Raw genomic sequence first — 6583 nt, 5'->3', positions numbered from 1 at the left:
ATGACAAGACGACACAAATAGACAGAATAGCAATCATATAGCAGTACGTTTATGACGGTTAGACATCCAGGTAATGAATACTCAAATACAGTCCAATCTCTACAACTGGAAAAACTGAAAAGTAATGATGGACATCTCTAGTGACATCCACCAGGTTTCTAAAACGATACTAGAATGGTGACGCTAGAGAAGAGTGATGGATGTCACTAGAAACGTCCGAAAGTAATTCTTCATTTTTGAACAATCCAGTTGTACATATTAAGATGTATTTGAGAATCAATAGCAACGGTCTAAGCAATGATACAGTCTAGCTGTTATCGAATTGACATACACGTGTGCGTTAGCTAACCTTGATCACATTAACACCCCCTGAAGACAACAAAAGATATGACGCATATACTAGTCGACATTCCCTATTTGTCATTGTACCAATGCATAACCAGAACACACTTTAACGGTACTATAACAATACCGTATTTCTTGTTGAGCATTAGAGTTACTGGCTACAATAACAGCCAACACAAATCAATGAGCACATCATAAATCTTGTTATCGGTGTTCTTTCAGGCGCTCAATTATCGTCATAGGGTCTTAAGTAACACGGGCGTCAGCCACAGACAGGCCAAGCGGAATGATCTCTGAACGGATCAATATAAGGAGACCCACGGGTAACATGTAGAACAAAAGTAGAAACGGATATTTTTTACACATATATTGTAACAGTCTTTTATCACATAAAAGTAGTTTGATTGTTTGGTAAACATATCATGGTGTAAAACACTAAACAGTGTGACAGTTTCTCTAACGTGCTCGAGGTACGGCTGTCCTAAAACACGGGTCCTCCATCTAACTTTCAATCCAAGAGACTTCCCAAGCTGAGGCTAGGTACTCATTTTCCCTCGAGTCGAGTGTGGATATTAGTGTGAAGTGCCTTTCCCAAGACACCGGGGCCTGTCAGGTATCAAATTCAGTACCTCCTAGGGGTGGGTACCGGTACAGAAAATTCAGGTCCAGGTCCGGTTCAGGTCCATAACCGGACCTGAACCTGGACCTGATGCAGTATGACTCATACCAATGGTCCATTTCACTACAAAGAAATCTGTTTGGTGGAGTATTAGACTTACACTGACGTTTTAAAATCCTACAACGCTAACTGCACCTGTACGATTGACGGTAAAACTTGGTAGAAATTACTATAAACTCTACTCTACTTCACTCTTGTTATTTTCTTCCACCTGCAAGCGTCAAAACGTGTGAATGCCTGATAAAATAATGTGTTCATTTTCTGATCGGTCCAACATCCGGTCCACCTAATTTTTTCAGGTCCGGTTTTTCTGGACCGGTCCAATTAGAAAAACCGGTTTTGTACCGGTACGCTGTACCGATACCCAGCCCTAGTACCTCCAGCTTCTGAGTTAACATCCATAAACACAAGGCCACCGTTTTACCAAACTTTTGTCAGGTTGTTCATCTTTTACCCGTAAACATGATCATTGTACAAACGCTTCTTGGATATTGCTATCCAGAAAATGCATTATAGAGTTGACCAATGACAAAAGCTGTCTGACTTGACAGGTTGATCCCTATAACTGTAACTACAAACGTGTAACGATCGACTCACAGAGAGTTTATATCAAAGCAATCGATAAGATATAAATCACTTTTGGACCTGTATCTGTATCTAATTTATTTGGCCTACATAGCCGACATAACCTTCGGCGTAACACACCAGCTTCGCGGGCACGCAGCGCGGCAGCAGCTGGTTATATTACACTGAACGACCCGTCACACCTAACTTTTGCACATCTATCTGCAAGCGTTCTTTAAAACTATCCAACGAAGATGCCCCTACTGTTCTTGGTGATAACAAATTCCACTCTACGATAGTTCTGGGAAAGTACGAATTTTTGAACACATCAATCCTAGGACATGACGTGGATCAGAGAGCAGTCCTGAATGTCCCGGTATCAGTGACATGTTCTGGTATCATAAACAGTGACATGTTCCGGTAGGTTTGCATGAATAATTCACACCTGTTATCTACAGACCTATTCTGTCCACAGAGAAGTCCCGATTGTTATCAGCAAAAAACATCGGATTCGGATGTTCTCATGGGATTTACTGGAGCGTTCTGATACAGCGGCAGGTGCTTTATTTTATTTTATTTTTTATTTATTTTATTTATTTATTCCACTTCACAGATTGCGTACAATCTGAGGGGAGCCGGCAACAGGAATCTAGTTCCTCTACGAGGCCGACTCCCCCAGAAAATATACAAAGTTGAGATAAGACTACAAAGCAAGTAGACTAGTACAGCACTATGTCAGGATGTTCAGAGGAGGACATCTATTTTTCAAAACCCTGAAGTTGTCATTGATGATGTTCAGTTTATGATATACATGTAATATAAGTGTTACCCATATATCTTGCACTTACATCACAAAGCATCATTAAAGCGAGGGAGTATTGTTTAGCCAATGCCCTCAGGCATGTAGGTACTTGTAGAAACATCAGGTAGATCTATAGTAATTTTGTTTCACCTACTGAAGTTGTTATGTCTGCTTGTTCCCTTGCAATTGGCATACGATAATTTCCTTTTTATACAACGTTCTTCAGCGATGTCCAAGCATGTGTTGCAAAAAGCTTATGTTGCAATATTCATGTGACTAGTTATCACTAACCTAACATGAGTTATGCGTGCACCGTACCCCACACCTGCACTCATAGCTTCGTCAGTCTCATTGATTTTTATGGTTATTGATTTGACTTAGTTTATAGTTATTGACTTCTGTAATCACATCTCCTGCGGGCCAATGACCCATTAAGATAGCGCAGCATTCAGCACAAGACAAAAGAAAGATGAACGAGGGATAAACCACCATCACATTACGTGGTCAGTCGCCACACCACAGGTTTGGTCAAAGATTTGATCGTACAAGTTGTAGTTATGTTTAACTTCAAGGAAGGAAAGCGTGTTGTTTTTGCTCCGTTGTTTTCTCTTCTTCGTCTTTTTCCGTTCCAAACAGATAAGACGAATGACTTGGACCAGGCGGCCGTCACCATGGTTACCATAGGTGTAACAGACACCCTGTGGTGTTCGATTACTTTGTGTGGCAAGGGTAGGACGACATAGTTGGATGGGCTGGTCAGCATGTATTTGAATGTTGAGTAACGTTTTCGACAAAAGATTCGCTGACGGTATAGTGGATAGATGACATGATGAAATGGACCGATGCGATGTTCTGACAGAGACAAAAACAGGACCTCCATCTATTCAACGTCCTATCCAACGGACGGCCCTAACGTAAGCTAGGTACTCATGTACACCTGAGTGAAGTGATGAAGGTCGTTTAGAGGCGGTTCTGAACTTGGGACCTCTGGGGTTTGGGATATGCATCGTACCTATTGTGCCACACGTTGCCATATCCAAAGTACAATGTAGATATTCTCGACAAAAGATTCGCTGACGCTATTGTGGCTGAATATAGCATGATGAAATGGACCGATGCGATGTTCTGACAGAGAAGGTCCCTTAGGTCTGATATCAACATGACACGGAACATTGCTCAGCCCACCTATCTACTGCACATTACCAGCTGCAGGTGCGTGTCATAAATCTGTGTAGTTTATTTAAGTTTATTGGAGTGGGAATAGGACAACGACCTTGAGTGCAGACTGTAGTACATTTGATACCAGCAAACTGTAGGGAATGTTGTAATTTTCCTGTCATACAACCACTCTCATACTACAATCAACTGCGGTCGCTCTTTTAACAAGCAAAACGAAATATCTTACTTAAAATAAAATATCTTACTTGAAATAGAATATTTTACTTAAAATAAAAATCTATCTAACGTTGTATCTCTATCATTCTGCCTATCTCTTGCTCTCTCTATCTATATATATCTGTCTATCTAACTATCTATCCGTTACCTACCTATCTATCTATCTATCTATCTATCTGTCTATGTATTTAACTATTTACCTATGCTACGATAGATCTCTTGCAGGCACATATACACGCGCGAGTGGCACACACACATATTACACACAAAAATACGGACACACACAAGCACACGCACACAGACACACACTTACTCAACTATATATTTACAGACTACAGGAATCGGCAGTACATGTTTTTTCTCAGCAGCAATTACAACAGCAGACGAAAATCATCGAGTAGAACATAAATCATATCTGTGATCCCATCAGGTGAACGTGAATTCCCTGCTGACCGGAATGTCGTGACCAGCGAGTTCAGCACCAACCCTGGGGAACACGGAACATCTGCCCAACATTTTCCCGACAATGCGGCTGTCAGCGAGCCATAATGGGGAGCTAATGTCGGTTCAATGCGGGGCACTTCCCACTGGGACCTGCCACAGACAATCCGCACTCCCCGTGTACAGCCGGGAAAGAATAATGGAAAACACGCAATTTTGTAGTTAAAATAAAAACGGAATACACCTTTTTGGTACCTTATGATGCCACACGACTTTCTCAGTTTCTCTACTTCACCCAGGTGTAAATTTGGGTACCTAACTTCGGTTGGGGAGGGACTTCCAACCGGGACCCGCTGCAGACAATCCAAACACCTCGGCTTAGACACCGGGAACAGAGAGAGATTTATGAAAAACACGCAATTTTGTACGATAACACAAAATCATTATGCCTACTTGCTCACCATGTGAGCCAATTGTTATGTGCGTTTGATAAACTGGCTATAGCTAAGCCCATGCACTCCTACAATTTTGCTATCATCAAGAAGTTAGAAGACGCAGAACCCGTAGCTATATGTTAGACTACGATACTCGTGCGAACATTATGTATCTTTTATCTTTGTTGTGACCTGTACGTGCTTAGCTCGGTTAGGCATAAATTTACATGAAAGGCCTTCATCTATTGTTTGTATGAAGCTAATTGTACGACACCATGCTCTGGTTTTGGCATGTATCAAGAGGAATATTTCCTACACGGCTGTATCTGATTATTGAGGGTGTCACATTGAAAACCGACTGTTTTCAAAAGCCCGCTTTGGATACAATAGCCATTATGTACAAGTGTACTGGGATTACAAAAATTCTTTACAAAATCGCTCGAAATCATTAGAAATTGTGCTACATATACAGGTTTGTATTGACCAAATTATTACTCTTAGCCTTCATTGTGTTTGATAGCAGCTTTGGTAATGTGTGCTGTATACATGGTATTATAAGATGATACATAAGGATTCAAATACGTCTATGCCTGCTTTTCGTCGCAAATGACGGAGTCATAGTGCTTCAAACTACGTTTTCGCCATGATACGCTTGTATTTGCAAGGCACTCTGGATAAAAGCCATGCGATTTGGAACAAGCAGTGGTATATGGTTGTAATTACTTTCCTAGTCCTACCAATAAACAGACATTGAATAATATTGCCACCACATCAGGCAGAGTACGTATTACCAGGAAAATATGGGAAATAGTCTTGTGTACACAATGATTGGAGTATACATATCGGCCTTATATTTGGGGTACTAGTCTACGGTATTTGGGTTGCTTCTGTGCTGACAGTAAAATGCGGGTAGGTAGGTAGGAGTAAATATAGAGTAATCTCACCTGTGATACGCATGGCTCGTGTTGCACATCCCTCCGGTAGACGCTACTCAACAACCTGCAACGTGTTGGTCTGTATCCAGACTAGTGGGCCAGCTGTGCTTTCCTTTGACTATAAGGTCGGACATCCACGCTTTTCGCTTGTAACAGCTGGAGACAGAGAAAGGAGAGGGAGACAAAAATGATCAGAGGACACTAAGCTGTGCTCGGGCGACAGAGTCACGTCATTGGGGTCGCTTTTGTGTTCGGAGCGCTTTTCTTCTTTGGTGGCGACCCGTGGTCCGTATGCAAATGAGCACAGGTGTGTTATAGGCACTTTGTGATCGAACTCACGCAGGACGCTTGCGTTAAGCGTGGGTCAGATTTCCAAACCAGGGCCCGGCCGGGATGTTTGTGAAAATGAGAAATAGAAATGTATAGTATTACGTTAATGTTTACACCTGTTCTCTTTACGTCTTGTGCAGTTTGGTGTCCTTCATATATATAGTGTTCTGTTCTGTATGTATTGTATGTTCAAGTTGCCAAACACTGTATCCTCTACAGTTGTCGTGCAATAAAGTTCTTCTTCTTCTTTATCATACTTTTCGATCCCGAAAGCTGCCCGACCGGGGCCCGGTTTGGAAATGTAACGTAGGCCTAAGCAGAGATGCTGTTTAAGAGGCAAAGCTTGAACAACGTACCTTAAAAGATAAGGAGATCCAAGAGTCTTCTTAAGCGGAATTCTTCAAGATTTCACATTAAATATCCTTCACACTTTATCATCAGCGTGCCGTTTGCGTTGGTATGAGGAATTTTCTAGAAATGGCAACGCTGCACTGGTTGTATATGTGGAGGGAAGTCCCTGTAGCTCAACTGGTAGCAGCCTCACAGTTGAGCTCCTGGTTCCAATCAGTTGGCAACTTGGAAAGTCTTGTTCAATCTCGGATAGGGCATCACGGTTGGGGTTGCATGCGTCTTTCGGAAGAGACGTAAACGCGTACAC

The sequence above is a fragment of the Branchiostoma floridae genome, chromosome 9, assembly GCF_000003815.2.
Source record: "Branchiostoma floridae strain S238N-H82 chromosome 9, Bfl_VNyyK, whole genome shotgun sequence".
In the NCBI taxonomy this organism is placed as follows: Eukaryota; Metazoa; Chordata; class Leptocardii; order Amphioxiformes; family Branchiostomatidae; genus Branchiostoma; species Branchiostoma floridae.
The sequence above is the reverse complement of the archived record's forward strand: the minus strand, read 5'-3'. Positions refer to the sequence as shown.